The sequence below is a fragment of the Somniosus microcephalus genome, chromosome 2 (genome assembly GCF_052327205.1).
Source record: "Somniosus microcephalus isolate GS21.2 chromosome 2, FLI_Smic_1.0, whole genome shotgun sequence".
Taxonomy (NCBI): Eukaryota; Metazoa; Chordata; class Chondrichthyes; order Squaliformes; family Somniosidae; genus Somniosus; species Somniosus microcephalus.
This window is the reverse complement of record NC_140988.1, coordinates 268,671,070-268,692,268: the sequence shown is the minus strand read 5'-3', so window position 1 is coordinate 268,692,268 and position 21,199 is coordinate 268,671,070.

The window sequence follows — 21,199 nt, the reverse complement described above, 5'->3', positions numbered from 1 at the left end:
GTTGAACAAATATTTTGTATCAGTCTTCACACTAGAAGACACTAAAAGCATCCCACTACTGGATAATCAAGGGGCTATTGGGGTGGCGGGGGGGGGACTTAAAACAATCACTATCACTAGAGAGAAAGTACTAGGCAGACTAATGGGACTAAGGTGGACAAATCCCCATGACCTAATGGCCTGCATCCTAGAGTCTTAAAAGAAGTGGCTGCAGAGATAGTGGATGCATTGGTTGTAATCTATCTAAATTCCCTGGATTCTGTCCCAGCGGACTGGAAAACTGCAAATGTAACGCCCCTATTTAAGAAAGGAGGGAGACAGAAAGCAGGCAACTATCGAGCAGTTAGCCTAACATCTGTCATTGGGAAAATGCTGGAGTCCATCATTAAGGAAGTGATAGCAGGACATTTAGAAAATCATAATATAGTCAAGCAGAGTCAGCATGGTTTAATGAAAGGGAAATCATGTTTGACAAATTTGCTGGAGTTCTTTGAGGATGTAACGAGTAGGGTGGATAAAGGGGAACCAGTAGATGTGTATTTGGATTTCCAGAAGGCATTCGATAAGGTGCCAGATAAAAGGTTACTACACAAGATAAAAGCTCACGGGGTTGGGGGTGATATATTAGCGTGGATAGAGGATTGGTTAACTAACAGAAAATAGAGAGTCGGGATAAATGGGTCATTTTCGTTGACAAATTATAACGAGTGGGGTGCCACAGGGATCAGTGCTGGCGCCTCAACTATTTACAATCTATATTAATGACTTGGATGAAGGGACCGAGTGTACTGTAGCCAAATTTGCTGATGATACAAAGATAGTTGGGAAAGCAAATTGAGTGGAAGATGCAAAGAATCTCCAAAGGGATATAGATAGGCTAAGTGAGTGGGCAAAAATCTGGCAGATGGAGTTTAATGTGGGAAAATATGAGGTTATCCACTTTGGTAGGAAAAATAAAAAAGCAAATTATTATTTAAACGGGGAGAGATTACAAAATGCTGAGGTACAGAGGGATCTGGGGGTCCTTGTACATGAATCACAGAAAGTTAGCATGCAGGTACAGCAAGTAATTAGGAAGGCAAATGGAGTGTTGGCCTTTATTGCAAAGGGAATGGAGTATAAAAGTAGGGAAGTCCTGTTGCAATTGTACAGGGCGTTGGTGAGACCACACCTGGAGTACTGCATACAGTTTTGGTCTCCTTATTTAAGAAAGGATATACTTGCCTTGGAGGCAGTTCAGAGAAAGTTCACGAGGTTGATTCCAGAGATGAAGGGGTTGTCTTATGAAGAAAGGTTGAGCAGGTTGGGCTTATACTCATTGGAGTTTAGAAGAATGAGAGGGGATCTTATTGAAACATATAGGCCTAGAAATTCATTAAGGCGCTGCCAGCTTTGCGGCCAGTTACCGCCTAAAGAGGGCTTCTGCGGCAAAAATGAGTTTGCGCTGATATTCAGCGCAGCGGTATTGGCGGCGGTAGCCGTTAGCGCTGCGCCGGCACCGATGACGTCATCGGTGTGCGCAGTGCCCCGGTTCCGCCCCGAAACCGGCCCGATCCCCATATTTAGTAGCGGCCGCCTCCTCCGAAGCGGCCGCAAACAGCGGCCAGAAAACGGGGCCGTGCTGTAGCCTTAGTGGGGCGCTTTAAAGGGGAAGGTGCGGCCGGCCGCTTTTTCGGTGGCCGCCTGCCCGCACCTCCTTCCCCGGCCTCCTCCACCGCCCCCCCCCCCCGCGGCATTGCCGGCTGCTTTCCGCGAACCCGGCACTTCTCCGTGGTGCCGGGCTCATTTGCCGGCACTCTCCAGCGGCGATCTCCCCGTTGCAGGCAGCTCCCCCTTAAGAGAAGGAGGAGGCCTGCAGTACCGCAGCCTGCCGCTCCGCAGCGGCTGGCGCAGCGGCGCCAAGAGCGCTGAAATTCAGTGTCAGCGCCCCAAGCGGAGGCGGGCACACCCTGGTATAGCGCCCGGTTCCGAATTGGGGCGCAAACACTGAATATCTGACGATCGCTAATGGCTCCCCGCCCAGCGCTAACTTTTGGGCGCGAGCGAGCTGGCCGCCCCAAAGTGAATTTCTAGGCCATAAGGTTCTGAAGGGGCTTGACAGGGTAGATGCAGAGACGATGTTTCCCCTTGTGGGGGAATCTAGAACTAGGGGGCATAGTCTCAGAATAAGGGGGCAGCCTTTTAAATCGAAAATGAGGAGAAATTTCTTCTCTCAGAGGGTCGTGAATCTTTGGAATTCTCTTCCCCAGAGAGCTGTGGAGGCTGGGTCATTGAATATATTTAAGGTGCAGATAGGCAGATTTTTGAACGATAAGAGAGTCAAGGGTTATGGGGAGCAGGCAGGAAAGTGGAGTTGAGGTCAAAATCAGATCAGCCATGATCTTATTGAATGGCGGAGCAGGCTCGAGGGGCCAAATGACCTTCTCCTGCTCCTACGTCTTATGTTCTTATGTTCTTATGTACTACTACCACATTCCTTCCTTCTCCCCCCACTTGGATGGGCCCCTGTACCACAGTTCCGTGGTCAGTTTGCCCATCCTCCCTGCAGTCCTTTTCCTCATCCATACAGGTAGAAAGTACCTCGTACCTGTTGGACAAGGTCCAGGGCTGAGGCTTCTCCATCACTACATCCTGGGTCCCCATACCTTCCTGACTCGCAGTCAAACCCTCCTGTCCCTGACGAACTCTAAAGTACTACTTAACCTAAAGGGTGTGACTGCCTCCTGGAACAAAGTTTCCAGGTAACTCTCCCCCTCCCTGATGCATCGCAATGTCTGCAGCTCGTACTCCAGCTCAACAATTCTGAGCCAAAGTTCCTCGAGCTGCAGACACTTACTGCACATGTGGTTGCTCGGGATTGCGATGCTCTCCACAGACTCCCACATGCTGCAGTTACGACACACCACCTGCCCTGCCATCTCTAACCTTGTTTTATTTATTAATTAATTAGCTAAAGATTTTATTCAATCGATATTTTAGGTTTATTGTTTATTTTATTTAGTTTAACATACGGAGCAAAAAAGTTCTGGAATATTCACCAACCAATCATCTACCTGCTGTCCTGTGACATCACTCTTTATCATTGTATATGAATCGGAGCCTCGCTGCTGCCGCTGCTTTATTTCAGGTCCACTCTCGGGCCGCTCTTTATCCTCTCGCCGCTGCCATTGCTTTATTTCAGGTCCACTCTCGGGCCGCTCTTTATCCTCTCGCCATTGCCGCTGCTTTAATTCAGGTCCACTCTCGGGCCGCTCTTTATCCTCTCGCCTCTGCCGCTGCTTTAATTCAGATCCGCTGTCGGGCCGCTCTTTGTCCTCTCGCCTCTGCCGCTGCTTTAATTCAGCTCCGCTCTCGGGCCGCTCTTTATCCTCTCGCCGCTGCCGCTGCTTTAATCCAGCTCCGCTCTCGGTCCGCTCTTTATCCTCTCGCCACTGCCGCTGCTTTAATTCAGGTCCGCTCTCGGGCCGCTCTTTATCCTCTCGCCGCTGCCACTGCTTTAATTCAGGTCCGCTCTCAGTCCACTCTTTCTCCTCTCGCCGCTGCCACTGCTTTAATTCAGGTCCACTCTCGGGCCGCTCTTTATCCTCTCGCCTCTGCCGCTGCTTTAATTCAGGTCCACTCTCGGGCCGCTCTTTATCCTCTCGCCGCTGCCGCTGCTTTAATTCAGGTCCACTCTCGGGCTGTTCTTTCTCCTCTCGCCGCTGCCGCTGCTTTAATTCAGGTCCGCTCTCGGGCCACTCTTTATCCTCTCGCCTCTGCCGCTGCTTTAATTCAGGTCCACTCTCGGGCCGCTCTTTATCCTCTCGCCGCTGCCGCTGCTTTAATTCAGGTCCGCTCTCGGGCTGTTCTTTCTCCTCTCGCCGCTGCCGCTGCTTTAATTCAGGTCCGCTCTCAGGCCGCTCCTTATCCTCTCGCCACTGCCGCTGCTTTAATTCAGGTCCACTCTCGGGCCGCTCTTTCTCCTTTCGCCGCTGCCGCTGCTTTAATTCAGGTCCGCTCTCGGGCCGCTCTTTATCCTCTCGCCGCCGCTGCTGCTTTAATTCAGGTCCACTCTCGGGCCGCTCTTTCTCCTCTCGCCGCTGCCGCTGCTTTAATTCAGGTCCGCTCTCGGGCCGATCTTTCTCCTCTCGCCACTGCCGCTGCTTTAATTCAGGTCCACTCTCGGGCCGCTCTTTATCCTCTCGCCGCTGCCGCTGCATTAATTCAGGCCCACTCTCGGGCCGCTCTTTATCCTCTCGCCACTGCCGCTGTTTTAATTCAGGTCCGCTCTCGGGCCGCTCTTTCTGCTCTCGCCACTGCCACTGCTTTAATTCAGGTCCGCTCTCGGGCCGCTCTTTATCCTCTCGCCGCTGCTGCTGTTTTAATTCAGGTCTGCGCTCGGGCCGATCTTTCTCCTCTCGCCACTGCCGCTGCTTTAATTCAGGTCCGCTCTCGGGCCGCTCTTTATCCTCTCGCCACTGCCACTGCTTTAATTCAGGTCCGCGCTCGGGCCGATTTTTCTCCTCTCGCCACTGCCGCTGCTTTAATTCAGGTCCGCTCTCGGGCCGCTCTTTCTCCTCTCGCCGCTGCCGCTGCTTTAATTCAGGTCCACTCTCGGGCCGCTCTTTCTCCTCTCACCACTGCCACTGCTTTAATTCAGGTCCGCTCTCGGGCCGCTCTTTATCCTCTCGCCACTGCCACTGCTTTAATTCAGGTCCGCTATCGGGCCGCTCTTTCTCCTCTCGCCGCTGCCGCTGCTTTAATTCAGGTCCACTCTCGGGCCGCTCTTTCTCCTCTCGCCGCTGCCGCTGCTTTAATTCAGGTCCGCTCTCGGGCCGCTCTTTCTCCTCTCGCCGCTGCCGCTGCTTTAATTCAGGTCCGCTCTCGGGCCGCTCTTTCTCCTCTCGCCGCTGCCGCTGCTTTAATTCAGGTCCACTCTCGGGCCGCTCTTACTCCTCTCGCCGCTGCCGCTGCTTTAATTCAGGTCCGCTCTCGGGCCGCTCTTTCTCCTCTCGCCGCTGCCGCTGCTTTAATTCAGGTCCCCTCTCGGGCCACTCTTTCTCCTCTCGCCGCTGCCGCTGCTTTAATTCAGGTCCGCTCTCGGGCCGCTCTTTATCCTCTCGCCGCTGCCGCTGCTTTAATTCAGGTCCGCTCTCGGGCCACTCTTTATCCTCTCGGCGCTGCCGCTGCTTTAATTCAGCTCCACTCTCGGGCCGATCTTTATCCTCTTGCCACTGCCGCTGCTTTAGTTCAGGTCCGCTCTCGGGCCACTCTTTCTCCTCTCGCCGCTGCCGCTGCTTTAATTCAGGTCCACTCTCGGGCCGCTCTTTATCCTCTCGCCGCTGCTGCTGCTTTAATTCAGGTCCGCTCTCGGGCTGCTCTTTATCCTCTCGCCGCTGCCACTGCTTTAATTCAGGTCCACTCTCGGGCCGCTCTTTATCCTCTCGCCGCTGCCACTGCTTTAATTCAGGTCCGCTCTCGGGCCGCTCTTTCTCCTCTCACCACTGCCATTGCTTTAATTCAGGTCCACTCTCGGGCCGCACTTTATCCTCTCGCCGCTGCTGCTGCTTTAATTCAGGTCCACTCTCGGGCCGCTCCTTCTCCTCTCGCCGCTGCCGCTGCTTTAATTCAGGTCCGCTCTCGGGCCGCTCTTTATCCTCTCGCCGCTGCCGCTGCTTTAATTCAGGTCCACTCTCGGGCCGCTCCTTCTCCTCTCGCCGCTGCCGCTGCTTTAATTCAGGTCCACTCTCGGGCCGCTCCTTCTCCTCTCGCCACTGCCACTGCTTTAATTCAGGTCCACTCTCGGGCCGCTCTTTATCCTCTCACCGCTGCCACTGCTTTAATTCAGGTCCGCTCTCGGGCCGCTCTTTATCCTCTCGCCGCTGCTGCTGCTTTAATTCAGGTCCGCTCTCGGGCCGCGCTTTATCCTCTCGCCGCTGCTGCTGCTTTAATTCAGGTCCGCTCTCGGGCCGCTCTTTATCCTCTCTCCGCTGCCGCTGCTTTAATTCAGCTCCGCTCTCGGGCCACTATTTATCCTCTCGCCGCTGCTGCTGCTTTAATTCAGGTCCGCTCTCGGGCCACTCTTTCTCCTCTCGCCGCTGCCGCTGCTTTAATTCAGGTCCGCTCTCGGGCCGATCTTTATCCTCTCGCCACTGCCATTGCTTTAATTCAGGTCCACTCTCAGGCTGCACTTTATCCTCTCACCACTGCCATTGCTTTAATTCAGGTACACTCTCGGGCCGCTCTTTATCCTCTCGCCGCTGCCGCTGCTTTAATTCAGGTCTGCTCTCGGGCCGCTCTTTCTCCTCTCGCCACTGCCGCTGTTTTAATTCAGGTCCGCTCTCGGGCCGCTCTTTCTCCTCTCGCCGTTGCCACTGCTTTAATTCAGGTCCACTCTCGGGCCGCTCTTTCTCCTCTCGCCACTGCCGCTGTTTTAATTCAGGTCCGCTCTCGGGCCGCTCTTTCTCCTCTCGCCGCTGCTGCTGCTTTAATTCAGGTCCGCTCTCGGGCCACTCTTTCTCCTCTCGCCGCTGCCACTGCTTTAATTCAGGTCTGCTCTCGGGCCGCTCTTTATCCTCTCGCCACTGCCACTGCTTTAATTCAGGTCCGCTCTCGGGCCGCTCTTTATCCTCTCGCTGCTGCCGCTGCTTTAATTCAGGTCCACTCTCGGGCCGCTCTTTCTCCTCTCGGGCCGCTCTTTCTCCTCTCGCCGCTGCCGCTGCTTTAATTCAGGTCCGCTCTCGGGCCGCTCTTTATCCTCTCGCCACTGCCACTGCTTTAATTCAGGTCCGCTCTCGGGCCGCTGTTTATCCTCTCGCCGCTGCTGCTGCTTTAATTCAGGTCCACTCTCGGGCCGATCTTTATCCTCTCGCCACTGCCACTGCTTTAATTCAGGTCCACTCTCGGGCCGCTCTTTATCCTCTCGCCGCTGCCACTGCTTTAATTCAGGTCCGCTCTCGGGCTGTTCTTTCTCCTCTCGCCGCTGCCGCTGCTTTAATTCAGGTCCGCTCTCGGGCTGTTCTTTCTCCTCTCGCCGCTGCCGCTGCTTTAATTCAGGTCCGCTCTCGGGCCGCTCTTTATCCTCTCGCCACTGCCGCTGCTTTAATTCAGGTCCACTCTCGGGCCGCTCTTTATCCTCTCGCCGCTGCCGCTGCTTTAATTCAGGTCCACTCTCGAGCCGCTCTTTATCCTCTCGCCGCTGCCACTGCTTTAATTCAGGTCCGCTCTCGGGCCGCTCTTTATCCTCTCGCCACTGCCGCTGCTTTAATTCAGGTCCACTCTCGGGCCGCTCTTTATCCTCTCGCCGCTGCCGCTGCTTTAATTCAGGTCCACTCTCGAGCCGCTCTTTATCCTCTCGCCGCTGCCACTGCTTTAATTCAGGTCCGCTCTCGGGCCGCTGTTTATCCTCTCGCCGCTGCCGCTGCTTTAATTCAGGTCCGCTCTCGGGCCGATCTTTATCCTCTCGCCACTGCCATTGCTTTAATTCAGGTCCACTCTCAGGCCGCACTTTATCCTCTCACCACTGCCATTGCTTTAATTCAGGTACACTCTCGGGCCGCTCTTTATCCTCTCGCCGCTGCCGCTGCTTTAATTCAGGTACACTCTCGGGCCGCTCTTTCTCCTCTCGCCGCTGCCGCTGCTTTAATTCAGGTCTGCTCTCGGGCCGCTCTTTCTCCTCTCGCCACTGCCGCTGTTTTAATTCAGGTCCGCTCTCGGGCCGCTCTTTCTCCTCTCGCCGCTGCCACTGCTTTAATTCAGGTCCACTCTCGGGCCGCTCTTTCTCCTCTCGCCACTGCCGCTGTTTTAATTCAGGTCCGCTCTCGGGCCGCTCTTTCTCCTCTCGCCGCTGCTGCTGCTTTAATTCAGGTCCGCTCTCGGGCCACTCTTTCTCCTCTCGCCGCTGCCACTGCTTTAATTCAGGTCTGCTCTCGGGCCGCTCTTTATCCTCTCGCCACTGCCACTGCTTTAATTCAGGTCCGCTCTCAGGCCGCTCTTTATCCTCTCGCTGCTGCCGCTGCTTTAATTCAGGTCCACTCTCGGGCCGCTCTTTCTCCTCTCGCCGCTGCCGCTGCTTTAATTCAGGTCCACTCTCGGGCCGCTCTTTATCCTCTCGCCACTGCCACTGCTTTAATTCAGGTCCGCTCTCGGGCCGCTGTTTATCCTCTCGCCGCTGCTGCTGCTTTAATTCAGGTCCACTCTCGGGCCGATCTTTATCCTCTCGCCACTGCCACTGCTTTAATTCAGGTCCACTCTCGGGCCGCTCTTTATCCTCTCGCCACTGCCGCTGCTTTAATTCAGGTCCACTCTCGGGCCGCTCTTTATCCTCTCGCCGCTGCCGCTGCTTTAATTCAGGTCCACTCTCGAGCCGCTCTTTATCCTCTCGCCGCTGCCACTGCTTTAATTCAGGTCCGCTCTCGGGCCGCTCTTTATCCTCTCGCCACTGCCGCTGCTTTAATTCAGGTCCACTCTCGGGCCGCTCTTTATCCTCTCGCCGCTGCCGCTGCTTTAATTCAGGTCCACTCTCGAGCCGCTCTTTATCCTCTCGCCGCTGCCACTGCTTTAATTCAGGTCCGCTCTCGGGCCGCTGTTTATCCTCTCGCCGCTGCCGCTGCTTTAATTCAGGTCCGCTCTCGGGCCGATCTTTATCCTCTCGCCACTGCCATTGCTTTAATTCAGGTCCACTCTCAGGCCGCACTTTATCCTCTCACCACTGCCATTGCTTTAATTCAGGTACACTCTCGGGCCGCTCTTTATCCTCTCGCCGCTGCCGCTGCTTTAATTCAGGTACACTCTCGGGCCGCTCTTTCTCCTCTCGCCGCTGCCGCTGCTTTAATTCAGGTCTGCTCTCGGGCCGCTCTTTCTCCTCTCGCCACTGCCGCTGTTTTAATTCAGGTCCGCTCTCGGGCCGCTCTTTCTCCTCTCGCCGCTGCCACTGCTTTAATTCAGGTCCACTCTCGGGCCGCTCTTTCTCCTCTCGCCACTGCCGCTGTTTTAATTCAGGTCCGCTCTCGGGCCGCTCTTTCTCCTCTCGCCGCTGCTGCTGCTTTAATTCAGGTCCGCTCTCGGGCCACTCTTTCTCCTCTCGCCGCTGCCACTGCTTTAATTCAGGTCTGCTCTCGGGCCGCTCTTTATCCTCTCGCCACTGCCACTGCTTTAATTCAGGTCCGCTCTCAGGCCGCTCTTTATCCTCTCGCTGCTGCCGCTGCTTTAATTCAGGTCCACTCTCGGGCCGCTCTTTCTCCTCTCGCCGCTGCCGCTGCTTTAATTCAGGTCCACTCTCGGGCCGCTCTTTATCCTCTCGCCACTGCCACTGCTTTAATTCAGGTCCGCTCTCGGGCCGCTGTTTATCCTCTCGCCGCTGCTGCTGCTTTAATTCAGGTCCACTCTCGGGCCGATCTTTATCCTCTCGCCACTGCCACTGCTTTAATTCAGGTCCACTCTCGGGCCGCTCTTTATCCTCTCGCCGCTGCCACTGCTTTAATTCAGGTCCGCTCTCGAGCCGATCTTTATCCTCTCGCCGCTGCCGCTGCTTTAATTCAGGTCCGCTCTCGGGCCGCTCTTTATCCTCTCGCCGCTGCCGCTGCTTTAATTCAGGTCCACTCTCGAGCCGCTCTTTATCCTCTCGCCGCTGCCACTGCTTTAATTCAGGTCCACTCTCGGGGGAATTGTCTGCATAAGGAGCTAAGTCAATGCATTTGTTATTTTCATTTCTGTCTACAGCCAGGCAAGTCTCTAGTTAGCTAGGAGGGAGAATTGTTTGCTTTAATGGTTTGATTTAATAAGACAAAATCATTTTGAGAACTGGAAGTCATTGCCCCACATTTCTGACTAATTCCGTTGAACTTTTAACCCGATAGAATTTGGCCTTCTCTCTGGTAATTATTTTTCATTTTGTTATGTCTATTTGAAGTACATTTATTGCATTCAAAAATACTGCATGACTGTGGAATGCTAATATTTAAAATATGAAGACAGCAGTGCTATCAGAAATACATGTTAATACTGTCTACAGCATTGTTTGTTCAAAACTAAAGGCATTTTTTGTGCCAGTGAAAGGGTTACAAGTTTACATATGCCATGTGTGCAATGTCAGTGACGATAGGGTAAGACCAGTGGGGTATTATTGTTACCAGGAATATTATAATTAACAGAACAGCTGTAACAGGCTGCAGCATAACTCACAACCAGACAACCACAATTTCCCATACAAAAACAGCATCACAACATGAACAAATCGAGTGTCTTTTCTGTTCAACACCAACTACAGTATGTTGTTCCACCAATGTGAATTTTCAATCTGTCAAATGCAAAATGGATATGCTTTCTCTGAAGTTCCTTGTCACGATCACAAGAGATTGTGCCTTCTGCTTTTCATCCTTCAACATAGTTTATAATTTTAATTCACTCTGGAAAATATGAAATAAGATTTGAAGGGGGAGAAATTCGTTTGTTAGCGCCACCGATTAACGCCTAAAGAGGCCGAGAAGTGGGGCGCTAGCCAACTTCCGGGCGGGCGCAAGGTGCCTAGTGCCTCGCCCCATATTGAGCATGCATTTAGCGCCGGCGCTAAATCTTAGTGCCCGCTCATGGGCGCAGGCTGATTATGACGTCATTTGAGTGTGCAACGCCTTTTGGGCGCCCCGGACCGGAAATTCAGTGGCGCCCCCCTCCGTAGCACCTGGCGCTAATAGTGACAGCTTACCTGGACCTTACCAGCTCGCTCTCGGGCTGGAGGAGCGTTATTTAAAGGGGACTGGTGTGGTTTAAAAGCGGCAGCCATTTTTGGAGCACAACTTCCTCGAGAGCTACAACGAGTTGCTGAGCTGCACACTGAGAGCCATTTGACCACTGAGCCAGCGCAGGCAGACGATCTTCAGCCTTCTGACCATCACCTTGCTGTTGGTGAACCTTGACAACGGGGAACCTTCCTGTGGGCACTTATTATGGGGGCTGCATTGGAGGGGAACATCCTGCTGCTGAATCATCTGGAAAGGGCACTGAGATGCTGGGAGAGGGGGGCGGGCATGGCCAGACGGAGGAGGGTCAACAGACGTCGCCACAGCAGACCTTACGCTGGCAGGGTTTTCCGACAGCAGTTTTCCTACATGAACATGCCGGAGGAGCAGTGTGTCAGAAGGCTGCGATTTAGAAAGGAGGTGGTGACTGAGCTGTGCCAGCTGCTTCAGCCAGATCTGCAGCCTCAGATAAGGTGCAGGACATCTCTGTCGGTGGCTGAGAAGATGGCTGCTGGCCTGAACTTCTACGCGAGCGGCTCTTCTCAGGCTGCGCGTCAGAGGCTGATCAGAAGTAGCTTCTAGGCCCCTCTCACGGAATGCTTGCTGCCATTCCAAGAACAGGAATGGAACCGGTCTGCTACCCCCAAGCCTGTGAAGGGCAAGATGCATGTAAATAGAAGGCATGGCCATTGTAAATGAAGCAAGTGTTTTATTGCACAAAATGTGGTTCCTTCAAACATGAGAAAGCTATGGCAACAGAAAGCAAAACTAATACACTGACACATAACTGCCTCTCACACCCGGGAGACTGTCCAAAACATAAATCACATTCCGACCATCTTCCTTGGCCTTGATTCCACTGTGCCAACCAAAGCATCCAATGCCTCATCAGTGAGGCGTTCCGCCCTCTGCCTCACCCTTTCCATGTCTTGCTAGGCTGGTGCGCCAGAGGTAGGCTCCCACCGCTTTGAAGGCCTACAAGGCAGTGAGTGTGTCTGGTGATGCCAATTGACCTGCCCCTTTAAGAGCTGGCCGGCGCCAGTGTGTCTCAGGGAAAGTGATTATTGACAGCACCCTCACTGCGCCCCGCCGCCGTGAAATTGGGTTGCGCCGCCGGGTTAGCGCCTTAATAGTAGCGTGCAGCGCCTGATTTAGCGCCGCAATCACCTTTAGGGGCGCTGCAACCCAACATCGCGCTAGGTGGCGCTAAATTGCGCCTGGCGCTAAACTTTGCGCATCGCCAGGACTAGCGCCACAAACGCGGCTATACCGAATTTCTAGGCCGAAGAGTTTAATAAGGGTAGAAATTCTACTTGGCGGAAGTAGTTCCAGTTACTGTAACCGGGCAAGCAGGGACCAGAAAATTGGGCGTTCATACGCTCCTTCCGTGCATCAGACACCACACAAAATTGTGCACCTGGTTACCCACAGATGCTGTTTTCTTATCTGCAGAATTTGTTAAAGCTTGCTTATATGCTGAAAAAGTATGCAAATGAGTACACTTAGATGCAGCCCTTGATTTCTCACATTTCATGCAATGTGCCTGACCAGCATTAAGTTCTCCCATTTAAAGTGGTGCTGGAGACCAGTAAGATTATTGTCTCCTGGGAAGAGCGCTTTTAAAGATGCAATGCCACTTTTTAACCAGCCATTTTTTTTGTTAAATATGGGGATCACTTTCAAAGTGTCCCTGTGACAGAATTTCATGCAAGAGAAAAAGAACAATAGCTCAGACTAAATACTATCCGTGTTTATCAAGAAGTAAGATTATTGAAAGGAAAAAATGGGTCACTAGATTTAGATAGAACACAGTACCTCACTTAACTTTACTCTAGTGGGGCTAAGTTCGATAGCCCCCGAATAAGGGCATGGGCCCCTGCCCATTGAAAGGAATGCAGGCAGCACGCAACCTACAATTAATGCTAGCCTCCACTTCTTAAAGGCCGTCTGCACCTCTTAAAGGGGAGGAGCATTCTTCCTGCAGCAGCTCGTTGAACTGGTTGTGGAGGCAAGGGTAACTGAGTAATGGCTCAACAGGCCAGAGAAAGGGCTCCTAGGTTCTCGGACGGAGCAGTAGAGGCCTTAATGCAGGGGGTGGAAAGGAGGAGACAGGTCCTCTATCCGCAGGGGGCCAGGAGGCCCTCCAGACACACACTGCGAAGACAGTGGGAGCACATAACCAACGAGGTCGATGCCAGCAGTCTTGCCCCGAGGACATGGATGCAGTGCCAAAAGAAGTTCAATGACCTCACACGAGTGGTCAAGGTCAATGCATCTTCAAATGCCATCTCCCACCAACTGCACCACTAGCCTCATAAACTGCTCAATGCACCACACCCCATCACTCACCTACCAACAATCTCTATCAATCACCACTCAAACCTTACATTCCTAGCTTCACCTCACCATCACATACTTATCACTGCAAACCTCACACCCGTATCTCACACCTTGCACATACTGACAGCTATTCAAACATGACAGGCACATCACCCAAACACACTGCACCACACTCACTGACACACTTCACCCAAACACATTGCACCACACTCATTGACACACTTCAGCCAAACACATTGCACCACACTCACTGACACACTTCACCCAAACACACTGCACCATACTTCCCTCTTTCTTGCAGGACAAGGTGGCTCATAATCACAGGCAGCAGCAGTTAACCGGCAGGGAACAGGCAAACCTGCATATCCTGACCCAGCTCCGAGCTGGAGGGGACGGTGCTCGACAGTGGAGGGGCCATCACTGAGGCCGTGGCGAGCGGCGAGGCTGAAACCATTGAAGATGATGGTATACTTATACCTAATCCTTCATCTCACATCCCACTTCCCCCACCCCCACCCCACAATCTCTTCTCACTTACAAGCTGCTGATGGTATAAGCATGCACATCTTGTTTTCCCCCCTCCCCTAAACACAACCCTACTCTTGTGCCTTTCTCCTTTCAGAGATCCAAGAACTCCAACCTGGCCAGCCACTGCAGGAAGAACAAGAGGGGAGTGATGGAGAAGAAGTGACACCGTCACTCGATCTCACACTCACAGGCAACAGCTCAGATACTGGCACTGTGCCCACTTTAGAGGGTAGTATATAGCCGGGATCTGCATGTGGTGAGTCACCAGGCACAAGTGGCCTGCAGCCAGGGCAGGGGGAAAGGGTAGCGTAGTGGCCAGCTACCCAGAGGGCGAGGTCGCACACGAGTGCAGAGGACTCAGATGAGGACTTTTATGGGACAGCCTGCAGAAGAAGGGTGATGGTCATACACACAGAAATGCTTGGTGCATTGGCAAGCCTGCCAGAGAGGTTGTTGTCACTGTCAGGGAGCATGGAGGAATCCAGCACCAGCCTTGCACAGGGCTTTACGCAGAGCTTGGAGCCCATGATTTCCAGGATGGAAGTGCTGGGCAACTTCATTAGTGCACTTGTGGACCCAACCATGATGCAGTGTTTGATGGCCGACGTCTCAGCTTCCATTGCAGCACAAGCAGAAGCCACCCGATGTCTGAGTGCTGCTGTGGAAACTCAGACATCTGCCACGCAAGCTCAGACTGCTGCCATCGTGGCTGCATTTATCAGTGTGGAAAGGGGCTTGGAGGATGTCACAGCAGTCCAACAGATTACTAGGATTAACAACAGAAAATGCTGGAAATACTCAGCAGGCCAGGCAGCATCCGTGGAGAGAGAAACAGAGTTAACGTTTCAGGTCTGGGACCCTTCATCAGAACTGGAAAAAGCTGGAGATGTAACGGATATTAAGCAGGTGCAGAGACGGGGGGGGGAGCGGGGTTAGGAGGGGAGGAAGAAATAGAAAGAACATCCTGTACTTTTGTAAGAGGCAGGAAAGATAAAATGTTGCAAATGGAATTCCCATTTGCAACATTTTATCTTTCCTGCCTCTTACAAAAGTACAGGATATTCTTTCTATTTCTTCCGCCCCTCCTAACCACCCCCCCCGCCGCCCCCCGTCTCTGCACCTGCTTAATATCCGTTACATCTCCAGCTTTTTCCAGTTCTGATGAAGGGTCCCAGACCTGAAACGTTAACTCTGTTTCTCTCTCCACGGATGCTGCCTGGCCTGCTGAGTATTTCCAGCATTTTCTGTTGTTATTTCAGATTTCCAGCATCCGCAGTATTTTGCAATTAGATTACTAGGATTGCTGAGGCACCGCCCCGAGGGGAGCAGGTGTGTGGCAGGGGGCGGGTTGGGAGGGTTGTTGTTGGTGTCACTGGCTCCGTGGAGTACGAACCTGCTGTCCTCTCTCAGGATGACAGCATTTGTCCTCCCACCGTTGCCACTCCACCAGTGCCCTTGTTGTTGTCTGTCAGCCAGCCAGTCCAGACTGCTGCCGCCCATGCTGAGGTTGTGCAGTCTAAAGCCAGGCCTTCTAGGCCCAGAGCTGCTTGAGGTCGTCCTTCAAGACCATCTGCAGTCTCCTCCACTGAAATTCAGCAGCCTCACACCAGCCATGCTGCAGCCACTGGATGGCACTTCGTAGGAGCACTAGGATAGGCAAAGGCACACGGAAGACAGTCACTAAGGGAATGCACAAGGGTGATTAGTTAACTTTTTAACATATTGGGCCAGAAATTGGTGAACGGGGCTTGCCGCGCGTGCAAGCCCCGTATATGCACTTACCCCACGCTACTGCCGATCAGCTCCAGGGACGCCTGGACTTGGTGTTTGAAAAAGAAGAATCCCGGGCAGCGTATGACGTCACGCCGCCCAGGAGTGCAGCCAGCGCGAAGCCAGGAGCGTGCAGTGCAAGTGAGACACGCCCCTTGAGGTCTCAGTTTCACTGGACACGCCCCCAATGTTTCTGTCAAGCTGCTAAGCATTTTTACATGCAAAGCAGCAGTTTAAATAGGTTTTTGGAAGTTTTTTGAAGATTTTGGTAACTTTTATAAACTTTTTAAAATGTTTACATTATTTTGAGTAATCTGAAGTAGTTTTAAAGAGAATTAAAGCAATTTAAAGGCTTTTAAAAGCCCTAAAAGAATTTTTTAAATTCCATTTATTTATTTAGCAATGTCGTCGTCATACGTGTCTTCACACTGTTCCCTTTGGGGAACTGTATGAAGTGGTGGAAGGATTTATGGCCATGATTAACGCTCATTCCATGACCGTAACCATCTTTGAACCAGCCATTAGGGCGGTTAGTCCTATGGCGGGAGGGTTTTACGGGCTCCCACAAGCTATACAAGGAGGGGGGGCCACCCACACCCACGGACGCAAATATCCCACTGGATGTCAACCCAGAATTTAGAGCCGGAGCTCCGACTCCACTTGTCGGGACTGTCTGGAGCGGGGTTCGAAACCCTACCCTGATCTGGCCCAGCGGCGGGGATCCTGCCGCTATGACAAAGGCCCAATCCGATTAGCAACGTGAAATGGCAGCATAGGGCTCCAGTCACGGGGAGGGAAAAGGCGCAGGAAACGTATGGGTGTCACCTTTTGTGCGGAGTGGGCCTTTTGCGTAGCAGTAAGCATCCCCGCCGCTGGGCCAGAAGGAGTAGGGTTTTGAACCCCACTCCAGACAGTCCCGGCAAGTGGAGTCGGAGCTCCAACTTTAAATTCTGGGTGGACATCCAGCGGGATACTTGCGTCCGTGGGTGTTGGTGGCCCCCCCCCCTCAGATGGGTTGTGGGAGCCCGTAAAACCCTCCCGCCATAGGACTAACCACCCTAATGGCTGGTTCAAAGATGGTTACGGTCACGGAATGAGCGTTAATCACGGCCATAAATCCTTCCACCACTTCATACAGTTCCCCAAAGGGAACAGTGTGAGGATACGTACGATGATGACCTCTTGCGCAATGCACCTCCTTGGACCCTCAGTCGCAGATGCGAGGGGGCAAGTCGTGCAATTGTTAAATTTTTCATTTTATTGACATGTAAAATGTTGGCCCAGTAATTCCCTTCCAAATGCGCGAGTACGGTCGGGGTACTTACGCATCTGGCCGGATGAAATGCCGGTTTTCAGCATGCACAGTGCATGTGGGGAAAACCGGCATTTCCTGTCCTCTGAACGAAGGGGTTCAGAGGCAGAACGCGTGCGACTGCACAGGCAGCGCGTGCGCAGTATAATTCGCCGCTTTCATTAATGCTTTCAGTGAGGTCAAGTCATTACAACTTACACATGAAAAAAGCATGGGTACAGTTGCTCCAGAGGCTGCGGAGGAAGATATTTATTATCGTGGAGCTTCTGAAAGTATGTATGTCTGTATATATTCCTTTGCGTGTTATGTATATATTCCTTTACTTATGTGTATGAATGTATTATTTAATTATGACTTTCAGAGAAAGTAACTTATTGGAAAATCATAATTAAAAACATACATTCATACACATTAGTAAAGGAATATAAAACATACATACATATACGTAAAGGAATATATGTGGACATACATACATAACTCATTCTCACATTCCATTCACACAGCCACAATTGCTCCTTCTACCTACCGTTCTGAAAACCCTTTTAAAAAAAAAATTTAAACTTTAAAACTTACTTAAAATTTCTTAAAATAACTTCCCTCCCTTTCCCAAACAAAAATATTGCATTTCAGAAGCTCCACGATAAAATATATCTTCCTCCGCAGCCAATGGACAACTTTACACTTGCTTTTTTCAAGTGTAACTTCTAAGGACTTACCCTCACTGAATCCATCATTGAAATCCACAAAGTTCACTGCGCAAGCGCTGCCTGTGCAGTCGCACGCGCTGTGAATAGACCTCGGGTCTGGAAATGCCGGCGTTCCCCGCATGCGCTGTTCCTGCTGAACGCTGGCATTTCCAACGGCCAAATGTGTGAGTACCCCGACCGTACTCACGCTTCTGGCCGCGAATTTCTGGCCCAATATAGGATAGATTGATGTATAACGTTGAATTGGAATGTTTGTTTTGTGGTGGCTATCATTTCAGCATTGTGGCCAAGAGGACGCTGTGATCAAAGGGATGGTAAGGTGGGGAAATATTGAGCAACGGGGATCTGGGGTTTCATTCAGGGGAATCGGAGTCTGATGACGTGCTCACTGACAACCTGTCCGGGATGAGGATGTGCAGGCTGCCTCCTCCTTTCCTCCTCCTCCTCCTCCACTTCCTCCTCCTTTTTTTAAATTCATTCATGGGATGTGGGTGTCGCTGGCAAGGCCAGCATTTATTGCCCATCCCTAGTTGCCCTTGAGAAGGTGGTGGTGAGCTGCCTTCTTGAACCGCTGCAGTCCGTGTGATGAAGGTGGTCCCACAGTGCCGTTAGGGAGGTAGTTCCAGGATTTTGACCCAGCGACAATGAAGGATCGGCGATATACATCCAAGTCAGGATAGTGTGTGACTTGGATAGGAACTTGGAGGTAGTGGTGTTCCCATGCATCTGCTGCCCTTGCCCTTCTAGGTGATAGAGGTCGCGGGTTTGGGAGGTGCTGCCGAAGAAGCCTTGGCGAGTTGCTGCAGTGCATCTTGTAGATGGTACACCCTGCAGCCACGGTATGCCAGTGGTGGAGGGAGTGAATGTTTAAGGTGGTGGATGGGGTGCCAATCAAGCGGGCTGCTTTGTCCTGGATGGTGTCGAGCTTCCTGAGTGTTGTTGGAGCTGCACTCGTCCAGGCAAGTGGAGAGTATTCCATCACACTCCTGACTTGTGCCTTGTAGATGGTGGAAAGGCTTTGGGGAGTCAGGAGGTGAGACACTCACCGCAGAATACCCAGCCTCCTCCTCCTCCTGAGGTGGTCACAGATCCTGCGGTGTCAAGGGCTGCACCCTCCTAACAGCCAAGATATAAAGGATGCAGCAGAGCACCACAAATAGGAACACCCGCTCCAGTGAGTACTGGAGGGCTCCTCCCAAGTGGTCAAGGCAGCGGAAGCGTTGCTTCAGCAGCCCAATGGTCTGCTCGATGGGCAGGTTGGGTGATTGGGCAGATGCATGGCAAATGCAGTATAATGTGGATAAATGCGAGGTTATCCACTTCGGTGGTAAAAACAGGAAGACAGATTATTATCTGAACAGCAATAGATTGGGATAAAGGGAAATGCAACAAGACCTGGGTGTCTTTGTGCACCAGTCGCTGAAGGTAAGCATACAGGTGCAGCAGGCGGTTAAGAAGGCAAATGGTATGTTGGCCTTCATAGCGAGAGGACTCAAGTACAGGAGCAAGGATGTCTTGCTGCAGTTGTACAGGGCCTTGGTGATACCACACCTTGAGTATTGTGTGCAGTTTTGGTCGCCTTATCTGAGGAAGGATGTACTTGCCATGGTGCTACGGAGCCAAATTTCATGGCCAACAATAACAGATCTCGAATCGTAGTAGTACTCTCATAGAGTCAAAGGGCTGGATTTTGTCAATGGGGAGCTTTTGGAGGCGGGACTCCCAATTGTTGGGTTTTAGTCCCGCCTCCATCGACTTGTGGCCAATCCACACTATTTTCCCTTGATTGACCTTGTTAAGCCTGCCCAGCTGGCTTAGCAGGCCAATTAAGGGAAAGCCAGTTACAGGTGATGTCAGCGAGTGCCGTTTCATCTGTCAAGAGCTTTTGACAGGTGAAATGTCATCGTTTGACAGCACTGTGAAGCTGTCAAACACTGACAATCTGTCTTCTAAGTTGTGTCTTTACTCAAGATTGAATTAGAAAGCCTTCCTGACCAGAAAGCAGAAGGCTACAGCTTTTGACAGTTCAGCGGCCATTCTGCTTTCTGTGCCGGTGAGCTGAGGGACTCCCGAGACCTGAAGGGAGGAAGCCTGCAAGAAGAAGTAAAGGTAAGTAAAACTTATTAAAACACTTTGCACACACCTCACACACTTACCTCTGCACACATGCACCCATTACTCACCTGCACACCGGATATTTCGGCCCCTCCGACCCCCGCAGACCGACGGCCCGCCTCGCTGACCCTGGCGAGGTTCGGAGCTGTCGGGAAGCCCACACTTCAGGGCTCAAAATAGGGATTAGCCAAACAACTGCCTGTTAACTACCTGTTAACAGGCAGTTAATTGGTATTAATCCCCTTCCCGCCTCGAGGAGGCGGGACCCGGCACGGGTCGGCTACCCGCCTCCTGGCAAGATGGCATGGAGGCGGGTTGGGCACCCGCCACCAAATTCGGCCATTTTCTCGGCAGTCCCGCCTCCAAACCAGCCTCCCTAGGGCTGGCAAAATCCAGCCCATAGAGTCATAATGGCACAGAAGGAGGTCATTCAGCCCATCGAGTCCGTGCCAGCTCTCTGTAGAGCAATCAGTCAGTCCCATTCCCCTGCTCTATACCTGTAGCCCTTCAAATTTATTTCCCTCAAGTGCCTATCCAGCCTCCCCTTGAAAACATTGAGTGTCTCCGCTTCCACCACTTCCGTTGGCAGCGAATTCCAGGTCATCACCACTTGCTGTGTAAAAATGTTTTTCCTCACGTCCCCCCTGTATCTCTTGCCCAAAACCTTAAATCTGTGTCCCCTAGTCCTTGTACCATCAACTAGTCCCATCTAGCCTTTCCAAACCCGTCATAATCTTGTACACCTCTAACAAATCACCACTCAACCTTCTTTGCTCTAATGAAAACAAATCCAGCTTCTCCAACCCGTCCTTGTAGCTAAGATCCCTCATCCCCGGGACCATTCTGCTAAATCTCCTCTGCACCCTCTCAAGGGCCTTCACATCCTTCCTAAAGTGTGGTGACCAGAACTAGATGCAATACTCCAGTTGTGGCCCAACCAGCACTTCATAAAGGTTCAGCACAACTTCTCTACTTTTGTACTCAATACCTCTATTTATGAAGCCCAAGATTCCATATGCTTTGCTAACCACTCTCTCAATATGCCCTGCCACCTTCCGGGACCTATGCACATTAACTCCCAGGTCCCTCTGTCCCTGCACACTCTTTAAAACTGTGCCATGAAGTGTATATTGCCTCTCCCTGTTCCTTCTGCCAAAATGCATCACCTCACACTTCTCTGTATTAAATTCCATCTGCCACCTGTCTGCCCATTCTGCTAGCCTTTCTATGTCCTGTTGCAGTCAATTGGTATCATCATCACTGTTTGCCACACGCCCAACTTTGGTGTCATCGACAAATTTAGAAATTCTACGCTGTATTCCAACATCCAGGTCATTTATATATATCAAAAAATGCATTGGTCCCAGCACTGACCCTTGGGGAACACCACTGTCTACCATCCTCCAGTCTGAAAAACAGCCATTTACCACAACTCACTGTTTTCTGTCCTTAAGCCAATTCCTTATCCAAGCTGCCACTGACCCACCTATTCCATGAGCCTCAATTTTGTTAACCAGCCTTCTATGTGGTACTTTGTCAAACGCCTTCCGAAAATCCATGTAGACAGCATCCATTGCATTCCCTTCATCAATCCTCTCTGTTACTTCATCAAAAAATTCAATTAGATTAGTGAAACACAATCTTCCTTTTACAAACCCATGTTGGCTCTCCTTAATTAGCTTAAACATCTCCAAATGTCCGTTAATTTTTTC